Raw genomic sequence first — 21622 nt, 5'->3', positions numbered from 1 at the left:
AGACCACTGCTGCCCGTGTACCCCTGGAACCTAATTTTTATTGCATAGAGCATCCTTTTTTTAATAGTAGGCGTACAAAGTCTGTCTGCGGTCCACTATTGAAATTGTCCTCCACTGCCCAGAGCAATGCTGCCTGTGTACCCCTGTAACCTTTTTTAAGCTGCAGTGAGCCACATTTTTGGTTTAAGGCCTACTATCTGTGTCTGTCTGCGCCACTCAATTCAGCTGTGTTCCTTTTAAAAAAGCTGAGCGTCAATAGTCTTGTTTTCAGCCTCTAGGAATTTTAAAACTGCATTGGGGGTACAACTTTGGTAGGGCCTACTAACGGTGTCTGCCGCCCCAAGGTGTGCCCCAGGTTTCGTCCACATTGCTTCAATCTTCCTACTCTCGTTTAGTAGTTGGTGAAAACTACACTGCATTAGGCCTACAAATTGGGTATGGGGTGTAGAGACGGTGTCTTCCACTCCAAGGTGTTCCCCAGGTTTCCTCGCCATTGCTTCGATCTTAATGCTCTCGTTTAGTAGTTGTTGGAAACTACACTGCATTAGGCCTACAAATTGGGTATGGGGTGTAGAGAGATGGTGTGTTACACTCCAAGGTGTTCCCCAGGTTTCGTCCACATTGCTTTGGTCTTCCGACTCTCGTTTAGTAGTTGTTGAAAACTACACTGCATTAGGCCTACAAATTGGGTATGGGGTGTAGAGACGGTGTGTTCCACTCCAAGGTGTTCCCCAGGTTTCCTCACCATTGCTTCGATCTTCTGGCTCTCGTTTAGTAGTTGTTGGAAACTACACTGCATTAGGCCTACAAATTGGGTATGGGGTGTAGAGAGATGGTGTGTTCCACTCCAAGGTGTTCCCCAGGTTTCCTCTCCATTGTTTCAATCTTAATGCTCTCGTTTAGTAGTTGTTGGAAACTACACTGCATTAGGCCTACAAATTGGGTATGGGGTGTAGAGACGGTGTGTTCCACTCCAAGGTGTTCTCCAGGTTGCCTTTCCTGAGCTTCTATCTTCAGGCTCTCGTTTAGTAGTTGTTGGAAACTACACTGCATTAAGCCTACAAATTGGGTATGGGGTGTAGAGACGGTGTGTTCCACTCCAAGGTGTTCTCCAGGTTGCCTTTCCTGAGCTTCTATCTTCAGGCTCTCGTTTAGTAGTTGTTCGAAACTACACTGCATTAGGCCTACAAATTGGGTATGGGGTGTAGAGAGATGGTGTGTTACACTCCAAGGTGTTCCCCAGGTTTCGTCCACATTGCTTCGGTCTTCCGACTCTTGTTTAGTAGTTGTAGAAAACTACACTGCATTAGGCCTACAAATTGGGTATGGGGTGTAGAGACGGTGTGTTCTACTCCAAGGTGTTCTCCAGGTTGCCTTTCCTGAGCTTCTGTCTTCAGGCTCTCGTTTAGTAGTTGTTGGAAACTACACTGCATTAGGCCTACAAATTGGGTATGGGGTGTAGAGAGATGGTGTGTTACACTCCAAGGTGTTCCCCAGGTTTCGTCCACATTGCTTCGGTCTTCCGACTCTCGTTTAGTAGTTGTAGAAAACTACACTGCATTAGGCCTACAAATTGGGTATGGGGTGTAGAGACGGTGTGTTCCACTCCAAGGTGTTCTCCAGGTTTCCTCGCCATTGCTTCGATCTTAATGCTCTCGTTTAGTAGTTGTTGGAAACTACACTGCATTAGGCCTACAAATTGGGTATGGGGTGTAGAGACGGTGTGTTCCACTCCAAGGTGTTCCCCAGGTTTCCTCGCCATTGCTTCGATCTTAATGCTCTCGTTTAGTAGTTGTTGGAAACTACACTGCATTAGGCCTACAAATTGGGTATGGGGTGTAGAGACGGTGTGTTCCACTCCAAGGTGTTCCCCAGGTTGCCTTTCCTGAGCTTCTATCTTCAGGCTCTCGTTTAGTAGTTGTTGGAAACTACACTGCATTAGGCGTACAAATTGGGTATGGGGTGTAGAGAGATGGTGTGTTACACTCCAAGGTGTTCCCCAGGTTTCGCCCACATTGCTTCGGTCTTCCGACTCTCGTTTAGTAGTTGTAGAAAACTACACTGCATTAGGCCTACAAATTGGGTATGGGGTGTAGAGACGGTGTGTTCCACTCCAAGGTGTTCCCCAGGTTTCCTCGCCATTGCTTCGATCTTAATGCTCTCGTTTAGTAGTTGTTGGAAACTACACTGCATTAGGCCTACAAATTGGGTATGGGGTGTAGAGACGGTGTGTTCCACTCCAAGGTGTTCCCCAGGTTGCCTTTCCTGAGCTTCTATCTTCAGGCTCTCGTTTAGTAGTTGTTGGAAACTACACTGCATTAGGCGTACAAATTGGGTATGGGGTGTAGAGAGATGGTGTGTTACACTCCAAGGTGTTCCCCAGGTTTCGCCCACATTGCTTCGGTCTTCCGACTCTCGTTTAGTAGTTGTAGAAAACTACACTGCATTAGGCCTACAAATTGGGTATGGGGTGTAGAGACGGTGTGTTCCACTCCAAGGTGTTCCCCAGGTTTCCTCGCCATTGCTTCGATCTTAATGCTCTCGTTTAGTAGTTGTTGGAAACTACACTGCATTAGGCCTACAAATTGGGTATGGGGTGTAGAGACAGTGTGTTCCACTACAAGGTGTTCTCCAGGTTGCCTTTCCTGAGCTTCTATCTTCAGGCTCTCGTTTAGTAGTTGTTGGAAACTACACTGCATTAGGCCTACAAATTGGGTATGGGGTGTAGAGACGGTGTGTTCCACTCCAAGGTGTTCCCCAGGTTTCCTCGCCATTGCTTCAATCTTAATGCTCTCGTTTAGTAGTTGTTGGAAACTACACTGCATTAGGCCTACAAATTGGGTATGGGGTGTAGAGAGATGGTGTGTTCCACTCCAAGGTGTTCCCCAGGTTTCCTCTCCATTGCTTCAATCTTAATGCTCTCGTTTAGTAGTTGTTGGAAACTACACTGCATTAGGCCTACAAATTCGGTATGGGATGTAGAGACGGTGTGTTCCACTCCAAGGTGTTCTCCAGGTTGCCTTTCCTGAGCTTCTATCTTCAGGCTCTTGTTAAATAGTGGTTAAATGGAACAACTGCATTTGGCGTACTAGTTGGTTTGGGGCCTACTAACAGTGTCTGCCGCTCCTTGCTGTTCTCCTGGTTTCCTGTCCTGAAATTCCATTTTCAGGCTCTCGCTAAGTAGTTGTTAATGTTAGACTGCATTTGGCCTACTAGTTGGGTTGGAGCCTACTATCGGTGTCTGCCACTCCTTGCTGTTCTCCTCCACTGAACAAAGCTGTGCCGCCTGTTTACTACGGTTGCCAATTTTGAACTGCATTTCGACTACTTACTGATTTGGGCCTACTCTCTGTGTCAGCCTCTCATTCCAGTTGTCCTCCACTGCAATGCCCCCTGGTTAGTCCTGTGTTACCTATTTTGAACTGCATTTAGCCAACTTTATTCTTTGGGCCTATATCTGTTTTTCCTCCTCATCCTGCCCATTGCCCAGCCAGTGATAGATGAGTCTGCTGGTACACTGACCCATAACGCAACATTCCCCGTGCACGCTACACAGCAAGATTGTGACCCTGCTGAAAGTCAGGTCCCCCTTCCCGCATACCATACCACCTTACACGGGGACAAAGAGGAAGGTGCAGATGAAAGTGCAGGTTCCTTCATCAGGTGGGGGGAGGAATACTAGTTGGCGACGTCACTGGAACAGGGCCTCTCATAGTACGCAAAAGTGTTGCTGCCGGTGGGAGGCGCCCCCGCCGTGCAAACACACCGCTGTACTTTGAGGGGCCCTGTGCCAGTGCCAATGCCAACTAGTGGGCCCCCCTGCTTGCTCAGGATCACAGCACTTGCAAAGTTTAAATACTTACCTCTCCCTGCTCCACTGCCGTGACGTGTTCCAGATTTCCTGGGCCCACTAATTACTTGAACCAGCCCTACCCCCCACAACTTTAGCCAAATGACCCCCAATTTCAAATGCCTTCCAATTATTATAAGGTAAATTATGATTGACAAGCTTCTGTAACAAGAATGGATGTTTTTGCCATTAAAATGGGCAATGTAGGTGTTTTCCTGGCCTCCACTCACTGCCGACTATGCTCCCCCATTGACTTGCATTGGGTTTCGTGTTTCGGGCGATACCCGACTTTTCGCGATAATCGGCCGATTCCACTCGACTCGACTTCTAAGATAGTCGGGTTTCGCGAAACACGGCTCGACTCTAAAAAGGTCAAGGTCGCTCAACCCTACCTGTATGTCATCTCCCCTGTATATAGTATATAACAGTGTGTCATCTCCTCCTGTATATAGTATGTACCTGTATGTCATCTCCTCCTGTATATATATGTACCTATGTCATCTCCTCCTGTATATAGTATATACCTGTGTGTCATCTCCTCCTGTATATAGTATATACCTGTGTGTCATCTCTCCTGTATATAGTATATATCTGTGTGTCATCTCCCCTGTATATAGTATATATCTGTGTGTCATCTCCCCTGTATATAGATTCAAGATTCAAAGAAGCTTTATTGGCAGGACCAAATACACATCAGTTTTGCCAAAGCAAGTGTATAAAGGCAATAGGGATAGGGACTGTGGGGATGTTGGGTAGGAGCTGTAGGGAAGGTGGATGGGGGCAGATCCAGGGTGGGGGCTATAGTCCATGGCATAGGGGAGGTGGATGGGGGCAGATCCATTGTGGGGGCTATAGTCCATGGCATAGGGGAGGTGGATTGGGCCAGATCCATTGTGGGGGCTATAGTCCATGGCATAGGGGAGGTGGATGGGGCAGATCCAGGGTGGGGGCTATAGTCCATGGCATAGGGGAGGTGGATGGGGGCAGATCCAGGGTGGGGGCTATAGTCCATGGCATCATAGTTCTCTTTCTCGCAGTCTATGACATTCGCTCACATACCGCGCTGCTATCTCCACTGCGCTCTCTTCTTCTCCCAGCAGGATATATGTTTTCTCTTCCTCCTTCATGGTGATGAAGTCCGGGAAGAGATGTGAGAGTCTCCTGAAGTGAGTGTCCCTCACTGCTGAGTATTTGGAGCAGTGTAGCAGGAAGTGGGTTTCGTCCTCTATGGCCTCCTGATCACACTGTTGGCACAGTCTTTCCTCCCTGGGCTTGTACTTCTGCCTGTGTCGGCCACATTCGATGGCCAGACTGTGGGCACTGAGTCTATATCGGCTCAGGATCTTGGGATCTCTGGAGTCCGGGAGTTTATCCAGATATGGGGCCAGTCTGTAGTCTCTCTGTAGACTCTGGTACATGATCAGTTTTTGTGAGCTGATGATATCATTCTTCCAGTCACTGACATATATAGTAAATACCTGTGTGTCATCTCCTCCTGTATATAGTATATACCTGTATGTCATCTCCTCCTGTATATAGTATATACCTGTGTGTCATCTCCTCCTGTATATAGTATATACAGTACCTGTGTGTCATCTCCTCCTGTATATAGTATATACCTGTGTGTCATCTCTCCTGTATATAGTATATATCTGTATGTTATCTCCTCCTGTATTATACCGCGTTCACATGTTATTTGGTCAGTATTTTTACCTCAGTATTTGTAAGTAAATTGGCAGCCTGATAAATCCCCAGCCAACAGGAAGCCCTCCCCCCTGGCAGTATATATTAGCTCACATAATAGACAGGTCATGTGACTGACAGCTGCCGTATTTCCTATATGGTACATTTGTTGCTCTTGTAGTTTGTCTGCTTATTAATCAGATTTTTATTTTTGAAGGATAATACCAGACTTATGTGTGTTTTAGGGCGAGTTTCATGTGTCAAGTTGTGTGTGTTGAGTTGCATGTGGCGACATGCATGTAGTGACTTTTGTGCGATGAGTTTTGTGTGGCGACATGCGTGTAGCAACTTTTTGTGTGTCGAGTTGCATGTGACAGGTTAGTGTAGCAAGTTTTGTGCAGCAAGTTTTGCGCATGTTGAGTTTTGTGCGTGGCGAGTTTTATGTGTGGTGCGTTTTGAGTATGTGCAAGTTTTGTGTGAGGCAACTTTTGCATGTGTTGCAACTTTTGTGCATGTGGCAATGCTAACTTACTTAAAGGGGCTTTTCCAGGGTTTAGCTGTTGATGACATATCTTAAGTATGTACATAATGGTTGATCAGTGGTGGTCAGACCTTTAAAACCATGTCAGTCAGAAAACTAAAAGAGTCAAATTACATTTTGCACTGGCTGTAACTCATACTGCAACTCAGTCCAATCAACTTGAAGACTGCCTTCTGTATGTGTAAAAGTGATAAAGGGGCCTAGGGTCTTATCCATACTGATCAAATACAGAATACCTATTGCATCAATTAGTTTCCAGAAAACCTCTTTAACACCATTATGCCAGACAATCTAACCAGATGTGAAACAGTCATACCCATATCTTTGTACATTCCAAAAGAAAGGTTGTCACACAAGCCATCACCTATTATTGAAATAAGTTATAAATCTCTGAGCCATGAGCATTACATTACAAAGTGCACACTGAATATAAGTTTAGGCCTCTTCATCCTTTAGTGTCATGGACTGACACTGAATAAAAAAAAGTCTACACACCCAGGTTAAAATGCCTGCTTTTTGTTATGGAAAAATATTGTACCAAGAAGAATCATTTCAGAACTTTTTCCACATTTACAGTCATTTATATTCTGTACAAATCAATTGGAAAACAAACAAATAATTTCAGGTAGAAATAGAAAAATAAAGAGCTAAAATAATGTGGTTGTATAAATATGTACACCTTTAAACTAATTCTTTGTTGAGGTACCCTTTGAATTTGTGACAGCTTTCAATCTTTTTGGGTAGGAGTCTATCAGCATGGGGATTTGGATGTTTCGCCCCCAGCAGTTCGCCCCTGGGTACATTTCACCCCCACACATTTCGCCCCCAGCAGTTCGCCCCCAGCAGTTCGCCCCTGGGTACATTTTGCGCCGGAATATTTTGTCCCTAGCATTTGGCCCCCAGGATATTTCGACCCCGCACATTTCACCCCGGCACATTTTGCCCCCAGCAGTTCGCCCTTGGGTACATATCGCCCCCGCACATTTCGTCCCCAGCATTTGGCCCCCAGGATGTTTCGCACCCAGCAGTTCACCCCCAGCAGTTCGCCCCCGGATGTTTGTACATTTCGCCCCCGAACATTTCATCCCCAGCATTTGGCCCCCAGAATGTTTCGACCCCGCACATTTCGCCCCCAGCAGTTCGCCACCAGCAGTTCGCCCACTTCGCCCCCGGCAGTTTGCCCCCTGTTGTTTCACCCCCCGGCAGTTCACCCTCAGCAGTTTGCCCCCATTGCAGTTCATGAATTCCTGTCCGTCATCAATGTTTCACCCCCAGCAGTTCACCCCCAGCAGTTCGCCCCCAGATGTTTTGCCTCTGAATGTTTCTCCTACAGCATTTTGTCCCTGGATGTTTCGCCAACTGATGTTTTGCCCCTAACATTTTGACCCCAGATGTTTCACCCTCAACTTTTGGAGTCAACATGCAGGAAACAAAACATCTAGGGCTGAACATATCGGGGGGGTAAAATGTACAGGACCCCAATTGCTGGGGATTCCTGTGGCTGCCTTTTCAGCAGCTCACCCAATGTCTCTTCTGGCTGGCCTTAAAGGAGTATTATCACCCTAGAACAGAAAAAAAACCTGACATACTTACCTGACGCAGCTGTAGCTCCTTGGGTCACGGAGTGCAGTCTAGAGGTTCTCCGTGATGTCTTCTCCTGCTTCTGGCTGTCTTTTCATCTTGCCTGGATCACTGATCCATGAAGCATGATGAATGCCAATCTCCAGGCCACTCACTGACATGACGTCACTCCTGCCCCATTCATCAGTCAATCCAGGGGGCAGGATGCCTCTCCAGTCACCAAGACACTGCTGCACATGCGCAGTGCCACGATAAGATCAGGCAGAAGAAGAGGAAGCTGGGAAGAAGGAGAGGACTCGTGGTGGCCCCTGGATCCAGCATGGCGATCACCAGCCCACACAGCCAGGAGAAGATCAGGCAAAGATGAGCAGAAGACCTCTAGGTAAGTACCAGGAGGGGAAGATCGGCAGCATGCTTACCGCAACATGATTGCTGAAAGCATGCTGCCTTATTCTGCTGTTTGGCATGAGAATACCCCTTTAATGCAGGCTATGTATGGAAGCAGGGGGATTGTTGCCTGACTACAGGGTTAATCCCACCAACCATCTCTGCAGAAGTGAGATATTGGCTTTGCTGAACTAAAGTGGTGGTTAACCAGCTTCTACAGAACCTCTTTATCAGGTCTTCAGAAGGGGGGTTTTGGGATCAGCCCTCACAGAACACTCTGCCAGTATACCAAAGAATGGAGCAGCAGATAAAAGTGGCATTCTCACTTCAGGATCCCTTTTACTATTGATGCCCATCCTCAGATTAGGCCAAGAATAGGGTCCAGTTGTATTCTGCATTGAACCAGCTGTTTATCAGCAACTTTCAGCACCAACAACAATGACATGTGACTGGAAGCTGCAGCCACAGCTCTCCATGATATCAGTGAGATCCAGGGAAGATGTGACAGCGCCTGGTAAAGAGCTGATCCACCGTGACATGCCTTATACAGGGGCATGCACTGCTCTGTGCAGAGAAATGCATGTTCTGGACGGGACTCGGTTGTGTGCATCTGGTCTTTCAGTAACAAATGGCCCTTTGGTGACAACCATTAAATTGGTGCGGCCTTTGGTGAATATGAGTTTGACACTCCTGATCTAAGACAAGTGACCATCATTTTACTGTCCTATACTAATGGTGTTACACTTAATGGCTTCTTTTTGTCATCCATTACATATCATACTGTATCTAGTGATGAGCAAACCCAATATGGAAAGTTCAGGGTTCGCATCGAACACTGCCTGCTCGGGTTCAACCACACCAATCCCAAACAGGCAATGTTCGGAGTTTGCTCATCAGAAAATAAAAATCACTTCTCTCCCCTTTGCTGAGGTCCCAACCTGTGTGGTGAGTCTTCTTGACCAAGGGAAACCCTAGCTAGGAATCCTGAAAGGGACTCTCTCGGGTACGATGACATATTCACACAATGTGGAAGTGCATGGAAGAGGACTGAGGGGGACCATCCGCGTCTGCCGGTACCTCAGCAAAGGGGTAAGTAGCAATATATATATATTTTCTTTTTACTATCTGGTCAGTGATGAGGATGTGGTGGACAGATCCTCCACTCCTCTGAGTCTCAATACCCATTGAGTTCAATGGAGGTGACAGTTTGGGGGTGCTGAGCCCGAACCCGGATTTTCTTGTGTGTTTGGGATGGAACTGCCAGAACTGAACTTTGGCAGGTTCACTTCTCACTCGTCATAGTTACAGTTTTTTTTTATTGCAAATCTTTGAGTTTTCTAGATAAGTAACTTTACAAACAGACAGAAAAATATTACCAATTGGTCAAACCAACCAACATTGCAGAACAATATATTTAAAGCGTAATGCTAAAAAAAACAAAAAACTGTTGATATGTTATAGTACCTGTGGCACTGATCTTTTCCAATGGAGAATCCCTTCCAGCAGGTTTAATTTTTTTTCAAATATATTTTCTAAATTGTATATAGTTTTGTGTGAAAAGTCCCATCCAAGTTACAGCAGCAGGCTCTATGTGCTGCAGGATTTCAGTGGTTACTAAGGAAGTCGGGCCCCCTTGGTAGCAGAAATTGTGGATGGATTCAGGCTTCCTGTGATACATTCAGGGCTGTTCGATCACAGCCCTCTGGAAAGTTCCCCTTCCCCCTCCCCTCATGTGCTTCATCCTGGACAAGAGTAGGGCTTCCCCCCTGTGTAAAGCCAGAAAAGAACTGAGCACATGGGGAGTTGGGGAGCTTTGCAGGAGGCTGTGAACCTGCAGCCCTGTATACATCATAGGGAGCACGTTGATTCCTCTTTCAGACTGGCTGTTTTCCTGGTGATTACTGCGGCAGTTTAAAACCGCGGCGGATATCGCCAGGAAGATAGAACATGTTTTAAAATGGAAAACCGTGCAGCTTTCTGCTGCATAGTTTTCCTGCAATTTGAGGCCATTGACTTGAATTGGGCAAATCAAGTGCTATGTAGTGGTTTTGCTGGTGACTACCGCCACGGTTTTAAACTGCTGTGTCACTGGCAAAACCGCTAGTCTGAAAGAGGCCTGACAGTTGCATGTCCCGTGTAGCCACACCCCCTAGAGTCCATCCACAAGTTCTGCTACTAAGGCGAAACGACCTCCTTATTAGCCACTGAAATCCTGCATCACATGGAGCCTGCTGCTGGAACTTGGATGGGACTTTTCACATAGAAGTGAAGTTGCTGGAAGGGGGTCTCCATTGGAAAAGAAGATCAGTGCCACAAGTACTATAGCATAGCAAAACTTGTTTTTGTTTTTTTAGAGTTACTCTTTAACTGTATAAATTAAAACTGTTAAACAAGATTCATAAAGGGTATAGAGGGGGAATGGTTAGAGAAATAGAGGAAAGAAAAGAAAAATTGCAGGTGTTAATGTTTGAATTATTTTACAGCTAAATATGTGACCATCAACTAAAATTCAAAGCTGTAGGTGATGCCTCTCAGATAATCTATCAAGCTTCTATTGTTGAAATCTTGCACAATACGTTTAACCCTTGCTGAAATTGCAGCGTATTTTTTGTTTCTTGCAGGGGTGGGATTTCCTACTATTATCTGAATAATTTCTAAACTGTGGAGCTCTTGCTAATGTTTCAGACAGTTAATAAACCGGTATATATTTGGGAAAAGAGTACCACATGTTTCTTGAAAGCTACGGTGCCACCCTTCAACATCATTATTTGTTTGCTGTTGATCATTTAATGTTCGTTCATAAATATTCCAAAGTTCAACTGGAATCAATGGTGTCTGACGTCCTCTGCGAGTCATTTGACCAATATAGGTATCTTCAAAATAGTTGGCAATGGGTATGGCTTCTTGTGGAAAGTCAGGATTTTCCACTAACTCTTCAAATGAAGGCACAACATTCTGTGTTGGTAGAAAGGCAAGGGCAGGTATCATGCGTATCCATCTTGTCCGTCAGCAAGGCGAACACTACAGGAACAACAAGGCCGCTGTGGACTACATGGATTGTATAAAGTTGCTTGAACAGGGATGGTGTAGTGGAAAACATGCCATCAGCAAACCACTCTTTACTTTGGGCCAGTAGATGGAGATTGTCTCTTGTTCCAAATATCAAGATACGCCTGTGTCCACTTCCTAATTAAAAGTGAAAGTATTAGTACAGGAAATAATGAGAGACAAAATAAAAAGTAACAAGTAGCAGACAGAGAATTTCGGGATGAATTCACAATAAATTTTCCAAATCAGAAGCATCCTTTGTTCATATCTCACATTAAAAACTCACATTTTACTTCAGATTTTCTGATTTTATAACAGAAACGTAAAACTGAAGCAAAATCTGGTGTGAAGGGGCTGAACAATATTTGTTTCTATGACATGTATTGTCCCAGTGAAAAATTACAGTTAAGTCCATATATATTTGGACAGAGACAACATTTTTCTAATTTTGGTTATAGACATTACCACAATGAATTTTAAACAAAACAATTCAGATGCAGTTGAAGTTCAGACTTTCAGCTTTCATTTGAGGGTATCCACATTAAAATTGGATGAAAGGTTTAGGAGTTTCAGTTCCTTAACATGTGCCACCCTGTTTTTAAAGGGACCAAAAGTAATTGGACATTTAACTCCAAGGCTATTTCATGGACAGGTGTGGGCAATCCCTTCGTTATGTCATTCTCAATTAAGCAGATAAAAGGCCTGGAGTTGATTTGAGGTGTGGTGCTTGCATTTGGAAGGTTTTGCTGTGAAGTAAACATGTGGTCAAAGGAGCTCTCCATGCAGGTGAAACAAGCCATCCTTAAGCTGCAAAAACAGAAAAAACCCATCCGAGAAATTGCTACAATATTAGAAGTGGCAAAATATACAGTTTGGTACATCCTGAAAAAGAAAGAAAGCACTGGTAAACTTATCAATGCAAAAATACCTGGGCGCCCACGGAAGACAACAGTGGTGGATGAATAATCTCCTTGGTGAAGAGAAACCTCTTCACAACAGCCAACCAAGTGAACCACACTCTCCAGGAGGTCGGCGTATCAATATCTAAGTCTACCATAAAGAGAAGAGTGCATGAAAGTAAATACAGAGGGTTCACTGCACGGTGCAAGCCACTCATAAGCATCAAGAATAAAAAGGCTAGACTGGACTTTGCTAAAAAAACATCTAAAAAAGCCAGCACAGTTCTGGAAGAGCATTCTTTGGACGGATGAAACCAAGATCAACCTCTACGAGAATGATGGAAAGAGAAAAGCATGGCGAAGGCATGGTACAGCTCATGATCCAAAGCATACCACATCATCTGTAAAACTCGGCGGAGGCAGTGTGATGGCTTGGGCACGCATGGCTGCCAGTGGAACTGGGTCACTAGTGTTTATTGATGATGTGACACAGGAAAGAAGCAGCCGAATGAATTCTGAGGTAGTCGGAGCCATACTGTGTGCTCAGATCCAGCCAAATGCAGCCAAACTGATTGTTCGTCGTTTCATACTACAGATGGACAATGACCCAAAACATAAAGCCAAAGCAACCCAGGAGTTTATTAAAGCAAAAAAGTGGGATATTCTTGAATGGCCAAGTCAGTCACCTGATCTCAACCCATTTGAGCATGCATTTCACTTGTTAAAGACTAAACTTCAGACAGAAAGGCCCACAAACAAGCAGCAACTGAAAGCCACTGCAGTGAAGGCCTGGCAGAGCATCAAAAAGGAGGAAACACAGCGTCTGGTGATGTCCATGAGTTCAAGACTTCAGGAAGTCATTGCCAACAAAGGGTTTTCAACCAAGTACTAAAAATGAACATTTTATTTAAAATTATTGAATCTGTCCAATTACTTTTGGTCCCTTTAAAAACAAGGTGGCACATGTTAAGGAGCTGAAACTCCTAAACCATTCATCCAATTTTAATGTGGATACACTCAAATGAAAGCTGAAAGTCTGAACTTCAACTGCATCTGAATTGTTTTGTTTAAAATTCATTGTGGTAATGTCTATAACCAAAATTAGAAAAATGTTGTCTCTGTCCAAATATTTGTGGGCTGAACTGTATATATTCCTGTTTAAAAATGCTTCCAAGCTTCAAAAATGCCACATTTTCTAAGCCGCGAAAGGATTGACGGCAGCAGAAACTAGCAAAATGCAGAATTCCATGAAAATAAAAGGTTTACATCAGGAAAAACGAGCAAACATGTAAGAAGTATTTGTGAAAAAAGCATAGTAACTGAATGGTTCATCATGTTTGGGTCATATGCAGCGTAAATGTCTAAATCCCATCAACATGCTGATGGAAAAATGCACAGTTAAAAAAAATGACATGCAGTGCAGCAGTGGCATACCTATCATGTAGGCAGGGGATGCCACTGCCCCCAGGCCGTCAGGGGGCCTGCCGCCAAGGGGTGCAATGTACCCATGAACAGCGGGCCCCCTGGATCTACCAAAGTCTGGTACAGTAGGTGTCTGTCACCTATTGGAATATGGCAGGGATAAATTAATATTCACTGCCTGCTGCTGCGCTGCTTTCCTCACTCTGCTTTGATGCAGATCCTGAGACGTGAGAGACCACATTACTGCATACATCATTCCAAGTCCTGTATCAAAGCAAAAGAACACAACGTGTGGCAGCAGGTGGTGAATATTACTTAACCTCCTGCCATGCTCCGGTAGGTGACAGGCACCTACTGAAGCATGGTGTACCCTCTTCCCAGCACTAATTCAGCATTGGAACTTTATTTCAAGCTGTTGGCAGGGGGCGTGGCTAAAGGGGCAGGGCATCGCGGAGGAAGGGGGGGCCAAGGCCCCTTCAAAACTTTGCTATGGGGCCAGGGCCAAGCTACTTTTGTCCCTGCATATGAATGTATGCTGCCATTATACAAAGAAGATTTCAGCCCTTCAGACAAGGGGCTAAAATCCTGCACTAAAACCTGCACCTAAATCCATAGAGCTAAATAGAGATTTTGGTGTAGAATTATCTGTAGAATAGCTGTAGATCTACAGTTGTGGACAATCCACAGAGGGTAGGAGACATGTTAATGAATCATAGAATCATAGAATGCTAGAGTTGGAAGGGACCTCCTGGGTCATCTGGTCCAACCCCCTCCTCAGTGCAGGAGTCACTAAATCATCCCAGACAGATGTCTGTCCAGCCTCTGTTTGAAAAGATGTAAAACTTAGCACACTCCAAGAAATGTGATGCAAAAGGGGTAACTATTTAATGTAATACATACAGTAGTCACAAACATTTCGGTCTGCAAGGACCTTCATCAGTGTGCTAATAATAGCAAGGAATAGGTATGGTAAACAAACCCCAATGAAAAATATTTGCATCAGTGTAGAAGAAAAGAGGTAGGAATGCTGATATTATAGAGGATGGCAGCGGACTGGCCAATCAAATCGCAGAAAGACTGCAGTCTTTCTGTGATTCGATTGGCCAGTCCGCAGCCTTCCTCTAACATATCAGCATAAGCCTGAATATAAGTAAGCCTGAACTTCGGCAATATTGGAGTGTTGATATTTTATATAACACTCCAGTGTTCCGAATGGTCATGACCTGGGCGCGTTTTGAGGCCATCCATAAGTTCCTGCATTATAACAATAATGCACAGTGTCCCACACGAGATGACCCCAACTTTGACCATCTGCTCAAAGTTCGGCCGGTCATCGATCACTTCAACAAAAAGTTTGCTGAAGTGTACGTGCCTCAAAGGGACATCTGCGTGGATGAGTCCTTAATTCATTTTAAGAGACGGCTCGGATTCCATCAGTACCTGCCCAGCAAGAGGGCCAGGTACGGAATCAAACTCTACAAGCTGTGCGAGAGTACCTCAGGGTACACCTACAGCTTTAGGCTGCCGTCACACTAGCAGTATTTGGTCAGTATTTTACATCAGTATTTGTAAGCCAAAACCAAGACTGGAACAATTAGAGGATAAGTATAATAGAAACGTATGCACCACTTCTGCATTTATCACCCACTCCTGGTTTTGGCTTGCAAATATTGATGTAAAATACTGACCAAATACTGCTAGTGTGACGGCAGCCTTAGAGTGTACAAAGGGAAGGACAGCAGGATTGAACTGCCTGAGTGTCCTTCTATCCTGGGAGTGAGTGGGAAGATTGTGTGGGATTTGGTGCACCAACTGCTGGATAAAGGTTATCACCTCTATACCGATAACTTTTACACCAGCATCCCACTCTACAAATCTCTCTCTGTGCGAGGTACCACAGCCTGCAGTACTGTCCGGAAAAATCAGAGATGCCTCCCGAAGACGCTACTTGGGCAGATTCTCAGAAAAGGTGAGATCAAAGCCCAATGAAGCGACCACCTGCTGGTGGTCAAGTAAAAGGACAAGAGTGATCTCCTTCTATTGACCACCATACACGGTGATGGCAGTGCCCTCAGCACTGTACGGGGTACCTCTACACAGGTCTGCAAACTGGACTGTGTACTGGGCAACAACAAATACATGGGGGGCGTTGATCTCTCCAATTAACTCCTCAAACCGTACAGTGCTTTGAGAAAGGCCAGGGTGTGGTACAAAAAGCTGTCCACGCACATTGTACAAATGGGAACGCTCAATGCTTTCCTGCTGTCACAATGTGCACGCAACACTGATACGTTGTACCTTCATTTCCAGGAGGTAGTGGTTAAGGCCCTGATGTTTGGCACGAGGGAAGGAGCGGGCCCCAGTACTTCTGGAACTGAAGGTGCTCGTATTGTACCAGGTCAGCATTTTCCTGGGGTGGTCCCGCCAACTGGAAGAAAAGGTAAGCCGCAAGAAAGGTGCCAACTGTGCTACAAAAGAGGAATACACAAGGACACCATCTATCAATGCGACACCTGCCCCGACAAACCAGGCCTGTGTATGAAGGATTGCTTTAAATTGTACCACACCTCTATGCACTACTAATTTACTTTACAGGAAACAGATTATTTCCAAAGGAGGCACATCTAGGTAAGTTCTTTGGGGGTCTACTTTCCAAAATGATGTCACTTGTGGGTTTTTTTCCTGTTTAGGCACATCAGGGGCTCTGCAAACGGAACATGATTCCATCAAAGTCTGCATCCCAAAACGTCAGTACTTCCCTTTCGAGAACCAACATGTGCCCAGTTTTTTCCCACATGTGGGGTACCAGTGTACTCAGGACAAATTGGACAACAACTTTCGCGGTCCAATTTCTCCTTTTACCCTTGGGAAAATAAAATAATTGTTGCTAACAAATCGTTTTTGTGACTAAAAAGTTAATTTTTCATTTTTTCCTTCCACATTGCTCATGTGAAGCATCTGAAGGGTTTAATAAACTTCTTGAATGTGGTTTTGATCAGCTTGAGTGGTGCAGTTTTTAGAATGGTGTCACTTTTGGGTATTTTCTGCCATATAGACCCCTAAATGTGACTTCAAATGTGAGGTGGTCCCTAAAAAAAATGGTTTTGTAAATTTTGTTGTAAAAATGAGAAATCGCTGGTCAATTTTTAACCCTTATAACTCCCTAACAAAAAAAAATGTTTCCAAAATTGTTCTGATGTAAAGTAGACTTGTGGGAAATGTTATTTATTAACTATATTGTGTGACATATTTCTCTGTTTTAAGGGCACAAAAATTCAAAGTTCCAAAAATTTCCAAATTTTCGCCAAATTTCCATTTTTTACACAAATAAACACAAGTTATATCAAAGAAATTTTACCACTATCATGAAGTATGGTATGTCACGAGAAACCAATCTCAGAATCGCCGAGATCCGTTGAACCGTTCCAGAGTTATAACCTCATAAAATGTCAGTGGTCAGAATTGTAAAAATTGCTGCAGGGAAGATATGAATCGCGGCTTCAGCACCAGATGCTGGTACGTGTGGTACCCTGCACGGTGTGTGTGGTACCCAGTGGGCACACGGGCGGCACAGGTGTGCCGCCCGTGTGCCACACTGATGTGCCACAGAAACGTAAGGGCACACGGACACGGATAATTCCGGTACCGATTTTTTCCGGTACCGGAATAAATCTGGACATGTGAAACCAGCCTTTGAAAAGTTTTGGAAAATGTCTTGTTAAAATTGCAGGCAAAATGCTATGACACTATAATGTAATCAGTTGTGAGGTTTACAGATGGAAATAGTTGATTAAACATGTCACAAAAGTGCAGCACTCTGTACAGTACTTTTGTGGCATATGGATTGATGATGGACGGGAATTCATGATCCACAAGGACAAACTGGCGAAACATCCAAACACAAAATTCTGGGGGCAAAACAGGGTACAAACATCCGGGGCGAACTGCTGGAGCGAAACATTGATGACAGACGGGAATTCATGAACCACAAGGGTACAAACATCCTGTGGCGAACTGCCGGGGGCGAAACATTGATGGTGGACGGGAATTCATAAACCACAATGGTAAAACTGGGGGCGAACTGCTGGATGTGAAACATTGATGACGGAGGAGAATTCATGAACCACAAGGGTACAAATATCCAGGGGTGAACTGCTGGAGGCGAAATATTGATGACGGAGGGGAATTCATGAACCACAAGGGTACAAATATCCGGGGGCGAACTGCCGGGGGTGAAACATTGATGACGGACAGGAATTCATGAACCACAGGGGTAAAAATATCCGGGAGCAAACTGCTGGGGGCGAAACATTGATGACGGATGGGAATTCATGAACCACAAGGGTGCAAAAATCCGGGGGCGAACTGCTGGAGGCGAAACATTGATGACGGAGGGGAATTCATGAACCACAAGGGTACAAACATCCGGGGGCGAGCTGCCGGGGACGAAATGGGTGAACTGTTGGGGGCGAAATGTGTGGGGGTAAAATGTGCAGGGGCGAAACATCCTGGGGGGCCAAATGCTGGAGACAAAATGTGTGGGGGTGAAATGTACCCAGGGGCGAACTGCTGGGGGTGAACTGCTGGAGGCGAAATGTGCGGGGGCAAAACATCCTGGGGACCAAATGCATGGGGATGAAATGTGCGGGGGTGAAATGTATCCAGAGGCGAACTGCTGGGGGTGAACTTCTGGGGGCGAAATGTACGGGGGTGAAATGTGCGGGGGCAAACTGCTGGGGGCAAAGTGCTGGGGGCAAAACATCCTATAACCATCAGCATGGACCATGGCACATCACATGTCAGTCATTGCTAGCCTTCCTTGCAGCAGTTCTGCAGATATATCAGATTATGAAGGCCCTCTTTTGGTCAACCCCCAGATTTTTAATTGATTTAAGGTTTAGGCCGGTGTCACACTTGGCGTAAAACACTTACGTCCTGGGATCACCTATCAGGACACATGGATGAGAAAAACCATCTCTGCTGAGGAGCGTCTGCTCCTAACCTTACGGTATGTATTCAATATTCGCACATACTGTATGTTGATGAATTTTTTTTTAAATGTGTTGTGTCCTACTATGTTTCAGTAACTTTAGTTGGACATGAAGCCACAAGCACATCAAAAAAACTGGTGTTAATATTCTAGTATAGTAAGAATGTTAAATGAACATTTTTATATTGTAAATAATGTCATAGTAAATGAAATATACACTTGTGCTTATTCATGTTTTCTTAGTCCTCATGTTAATGTTTTTTATTTATTTTTCTTGTATTTCAGCTTCCTGTCCACAGGCTTGTCATATGCGGGTCTACACCTGGAGTTTCTGATTGGGCGGTCGACAATTTCAGGCATTGTTCGGACAACCTGTTCCCAAATATGGCAGAAACTTCAGGAAGTTGTGATGCCTGAGCCCAAACAGGAGGATTGGCTCAAAATCGCCACTGGTTTCAAAAACACTTGTGACTTCCCTAACTGCATTGGAACTGTGGATGGGAAACATATCAGGGTGCGTAAGCCGCCGAACTCTGGTTCCCAATTCTACAATTATAAGCAGTTTTTCTCTGTAGTTCTGTTAGCAGTTGCTGACAGTAACTACAGGCTTATAATTGTAGACATTGGGGCCTATGGGCGAACTGGAGACTCTAGGGTCTTCAATTCGTCCATAATGAGTTGGCGGCTACGTGACAAACAGTTGAACCTCCCACCACCACAACAACTCCCAGGGTCCAATGCGGAAGCAGTGCCTTTTGTTTTGGTTGGAGATGAGGCATTCCAACTGACGAGGCACGTCATGAGGCCTTACCTCAGGCGCAACCTTGACCACCGGCGGAGGGTGTTTAATTTGAGACTTTCCATGGCACGGAGACTGGTTGAGTGTGCCTTTGGGATTCTTGTAGCCAAATGGCGGGTTCTTCAGTCTGCCATTCAGCTGAGTGAGGCTACAATCAATGAAGTGATCAAAGCCTGTGTTATTCTACATAATTTCACCAGAATACATGATTGTTCCTCACCAAATTTTGAAGATCACCTCATGAGCAATGTTAGTAGGCTTACCCCATATGTCCCTCCTCCGCGTCGTCAACTTTCTGGCCTCAAAGTTCGTGATGTATTGACAAATTATTTTTTGACTCCTCAAGGTGATACTCTCTGGCAAGACTATGCAATTTTGCATGTGTAATTATTGAGATATATAAATTTTTTTGGTCACAATTTAGAAACTAGGTCTGTTGTATGTAATTATTTCACATATGGTTAGGAGCATATCATGTGTGTGTGATGTAAGAATGAATAGAGCGCATCCAGAGTTTGATTGTTAGTAACGAAAATTTTACTTATGTAAATTTTTTTGGGGGTTGGTTATTGTTTTGTCATAACCTTTTTTATTTGCAAAATTCCACAGTTTTTTGTGGCCATAAAAATTAGGAACAACATCCACATTCCAGATTGCTATGTAAGCACAAGCAAACACAATATTGTGTATACAAAGCAAAGATAAAAAATAAACAAAATGGTTAAATTAAAATTAAAAAAAAAAAAAAAATTACAAGTCCTGGTAGGTAGGTGCTGGAGATGTAGATTGCTCAGGGTCAGCATCAGGTGGCCTTTGTAGGCCCAATTGTCCAGCACCCTGTGCGGATGTGGTAGTGACCTGAGGGACATTAGGCCTGCTATGATGCTGGGCACTTTGAAGATTGGGGACAGGATTTTGGAGATACCCCTGATGTTGATGACCATATGGGCGGGAATCATACCCCAAACCAAAATGACCATATTGTCCAAACCCAGGTTGGGACCAGCGTCCAGCACTGGGTGTGGACAAGTGGCCATATTGGGATGGTTGCTGATATCCCGCCATATGGTGCTGAGGTTGCCATTGTGGGTTCGTTGTGGGTTGGGGTTGAGGTGTTGGCTGACGTGGAGGGGGTGCTTCAGATCCTTGTTGAGCATGCATGCCTTGTAATCTCTGAGGCCGCAGAATATTTTCTGGTGACATCTGCCACTGTTCAATCATCTGCAAGAGATTGTATGGGTAATTTGGGTGGGTGCATGCATCAATAAGGATCTGAAAACACCCTCTCACACGAAGCCTCAACTCCCGCTCTATGGACCGTAAGTATTGGGCAAGGCTCCTTGTAAATCCCTCCTCCCCATCATCCTCTCGAACCCGTGCCAAATAGTTCATGACCCCAGCATCCACGTTTCTCCTGCTTTGGAGAAGCTCTCGCCTGCGGCGTGAACGCTGTGGTCTGACTGCAGCCTGTGGGGATCGCTCCAGGGCAACAGTAGGGCTGCTGCTATTTCCAGGGTCATCCTGGCTAGGTGGTGGTGCTGCTGCTGCTGATGATGCTGCTGATGAGAACTGTGGGGCCTCTTGCTGTTGTTTGTTGTGAATTCCGCTCTTGGGCTCCCTCCGGTGGTTGTAAGTGACACTTTTGTGAGTTTTGCTCTTGGGCTCCCTCTTGTGGTTTCAAGTGGTATGGCTGCTCCTTGGAGTTAGCTGTCATCAGCTGCCTCCACTTATCTTCTCTTCTGCTCGGCTATTTAGGTCTGGCTGTTCCTTCAGCTAGTGCCACTTGAAAATGGTTTCTGGTTGGATTCACATCTCTTTGGATTTCCCTGTTTTCCTGACCAGTTCAGCAAAGCTAAGTTCTTACTTGCTCTGTTCTGTTCACAGATTGTGGACTTATCCATTCAGTGCTTTCTATGTTTGTTCAGCTTATCAGTATGAATTAATTCTGTCTTGCTGGAAGCTCTGGGAAGCAGATTTACCCTCCACACCTTTAGTGAGGTGTGGAGATTTTTAGTAAACTCTGTGTGGATTTTTGTAGTGTTTTATACTGACCGCACAGTATTCCATCCTGTCCTATCTATCAAGCTAGACTGGCCTCCTGTGCTCATCCTGGTTTCAATCTGTGTATGTCTTTTCCCTCTCCACTCACAGTCATTATTTGTGGGGGGCTAACCTATCCTTTGGGGATTTTCTCTGAGGCAAGATAGTTTTCCTGCTTCTGTCTTTAGGGGTAGTTAGCTCTTAGGCTGTGACGAGATGCATAGGGAGAGTTAAGAGCATTCCACGGCTGCTTCTAGTGTTGTGTTGAGCATAGGGACTGCGGTCAGTACAGTTACCACTTCCTTCAGAGCTTGTTCCATGTTGCTCCTAGACCACTGCATCATAACAGTTGTTCTGCTGCAGCTGGAGCTGGCTGGCCAGA

General features: G+C 45.0%; 1 long non-coding RNA gene across 1 annotated transcript in view; it reads left to right on the top strand.

Moving 5' to 3' along the window:
• The window catches only part of LOC138657678 (uncharacterized), a 76061-nt gene extending 57290 nt beyond the window's left edge, over positions 1 to 18771 (top strand). Inside the window, exon 3 of the long non-coding RNA XR_011317130.1 lies at positions 18687 to 18771. This is a non-coding gene — a long non-coding RNA (uncharacterized lncRNA). The remainder of the gene's footprint in view (positions 1 to 18686) is intronic.
• Positions 18772 to 21622: the final 2851 nt, after the last annotated feature.

The sequence above is a fragment of the Ranitomeya imitator genome, chromosome 1 (genome assembly GCF_032444005.1).
Source record: "Ranitomeya imitator isolate aRanImi1 chromosome 1, aRanImi1.pri, whole genome shotgun sequence".
NCBI classification, from domain to species: domain Eukaryota; kingdom Metazoa; phylum Chordata; class Amphibia; order Anura; family Dendrobatidae; genus Ranitomeya; species Ranitomeya imitator.
Note: the sequence above shows the minus strand (reverse complement) of the source record. Positions and strands in the feature narration are given on the sequence as shown.